Raw genomic sequence first — 2,500 nt, forward strand, 5'->3', positions numbered from 1 at the left:
TCACCTGGGAGTGTGTTAAAGATGGAGATTTCTCACTGACTCTCTCTCTCTCTCTCTCTCTCTCTCTCACACACACACACACACACACACACACACACACACACACACACACACACACACACACACACACACACACACGCTGCTCTTCAGTGAGCTGACTGTTCTGATTCAGCAGTTCTCCTAATGAGCTGGTCCCCGCGATCAACAAGAAAAAAATGATCACCAACGTGCAGCGTTTAACGCACTGCACACGACACATAACTAATGAGCAAAGTGTCACACAAAGAACACTCACAAAAACAGAGCGTAGCCTGGATATTAACACGAGACGCAAAAAAATCAGCTCTGAAATTAGCTCTGAAAGTTCTAACACAATCTGTAGAACATCGAAGGAAATCTTGGATCAAAATAACCACTGAGAGTAACAGCAGGAAACGATTAACACTGTATGTACCGTCATCATCATACGGAAACGTTCATGTGTTAAATCTCAGACCTCAGATGGCCTTAAATCTCTGAAATCATTCATTCATTCATTTTCTACCGCTTATCCGAACTTCTCGGGTCACGGGGAGCCTGTGCCTATCTCGGGCGTCATCGGGCATCGAGGCAGGATACACCCTGGACGGAGTGCCAACCCATCACAGGGCACACACACACACTCTCATTCACTCACACACACACACACTACGGACAATTTTCCAGAGATGCCAATCAACCTACCATGCATGTCTTTGGACCGGGGGAGGAAACCGGAGTACCCGGAGGAAACCCCCGAGGCACGGGGAGAACATGCAAACTCCACACACACGAGGCGGAGGCGGGAATCGAACCCCCAACCCTGGAGGTGTGAGGTGAACATTCTAACCACTAAGCCACCGTGCCCCCCATCTCAGACCTCAGATAGACTTAAATCTCTGACTTCAGACGGACTTGCTCAACAATGTCAGCTGACTCGCTTGTTGCTAGCACCCGAGCGTTTTTCTACCACTTTGTATCTCCATGATATGTTCAATGCAGCAGAATATCCAAACGCTGGGCAAACCACGCTCCCAGCCCCGCCTCTAAACCACACCCACTCAAGGTGAAGCGTAAATGTTCTCCCACCATCAGCTTTTTTTATTCAGGTCCTTTAACATTTAGTCAGTAGATCAGCTCATGGTCCTGAGACACACATGTGTACTGATCAAGTACACCTGGACACACACACACACACACACACACACTATAAATAGCGCACTCAAACACTCACTCAGCCTGTGTGAAGTATTGCTCGGTGTAGCCTCGACTCCTGAGATACAAAACCTTTCTCTTTCTAATCTTTCATCTGGTTCCCGCAGTTTTGTCTTCTTTCAGAATTATTTCTTATTATTTGTGTAAATGCAGCAAAACCTCCATCCAAAGGACAATAAAAACACTACAGACATACTGCAACATACACTAACATTATACTGTATATATGCGTACGCAGTGGTGTGAAAAAATTTTGTCGTTTGTCACACTTTAGTGTTTCACATCAAACTAATTTAAATATTAGTCGAAAGATAACACGAGTAAACACAACATGCAGTTTTTAAATAAAGGGTTTTTATTATTAAGGGAAAACAAAATCCAAACCTACAGTACATGGCTCTGTGTGAAAAAGTATTTGCCCCCTAATCCTTTGTGATCATTTGCACTGAGTCTGTTACAGCTGAGACTGCAGAGGAATTTTGGTCCACTCGTCTTTTTTTACACCTCTGTGATATATATAACTTTATTTTACACACCACTCTCTCTCTCTCTCTCTCTCTCTCTCTCTCTCTCTCTCTCTCACACTCTCTCTCTCTCATTATATATATATAATTATTTTACACACCACTGTATATATTACTTTATTTTTCTGTTTCTTGCTAGCTATGAACCATTAGCATCCTCCCAGATCAGCAGTCAAATTAGCATTCAATGGCTTAAATTTTGTATTGGAGCTTGGACAGTGTGGACGTTAGCATCAGCGTGAACGTTAGCATCAGCGTGAACGTTAGCATCAGCGTGAACGTCAGCAGCAGCGTGAACGTCAGCAGCGGCGTGAACGTTAGCAGCAGCGTGAACGTCAGCATCAGCGTGAACGTCAGCATCAGCGTGAACGTCAGCATCAGGGTGAACGTCAGCATCAGGGTGAACGTCAGCAGCAGCATGAACGTTAGCATCAGGGTGAACGTCAGCAGCAGCGTGAACGTTAGCAGCAGCGTGAACGTCAGCATCGGCGTGAATGTTAGCAGCGGCGTGAACGTTAGCAGCAGCGTGAACGTCAGCATCGGCGTGAATGTTAGCAGTGGCGTGAACGTTAGCAGCGGCGTGAACGTTAGCAGCAGCGTGAACGTCAGCATCAGCGTGAACGTCAGCATCAGCGTGAACGTCAGCATCAGCGTGAACGTTAGCATCAGCGTGAACGTCAGCATCAGGGTGAACGTTAGCAGCAGCGTGAACGTCAGCATCAGCGTGAACGTCAGCATCAGCG

The 2,500-nt window shown here is 46.2% G+C and overlaps 1 protein-coding gene across 7 annotated transcripts in view; it reads left to right on the plus strand.

The window, feature by feature from the left end:
- Positions 1-2,500, plus strand: part of LOC113650058 (sodium/potassium/calcium exchanger 2-like) — a 47,454-nt gene that overhangs the window by 34,477 nt on the left and 10,477 nt on the right. The window lies entirely within an intron of this gene.

The sequence above is a fragment of the Tachysurus fulvidraco genome, chromosome 7, assembly GCF_022655615.1.
Source record: "Tachysurus fulvidraco isolate hzauxx_2018 chromosome 7, HZAU_PFXX_2.0, whole genome shotgun sequence".
NCBI classification, from domain to species: Eukaryota; Metazoa; Chordata; class Actinopteri; order Siluriformes; family Bagridae; genus Tachysurus; species Tachysurus fulvidraco.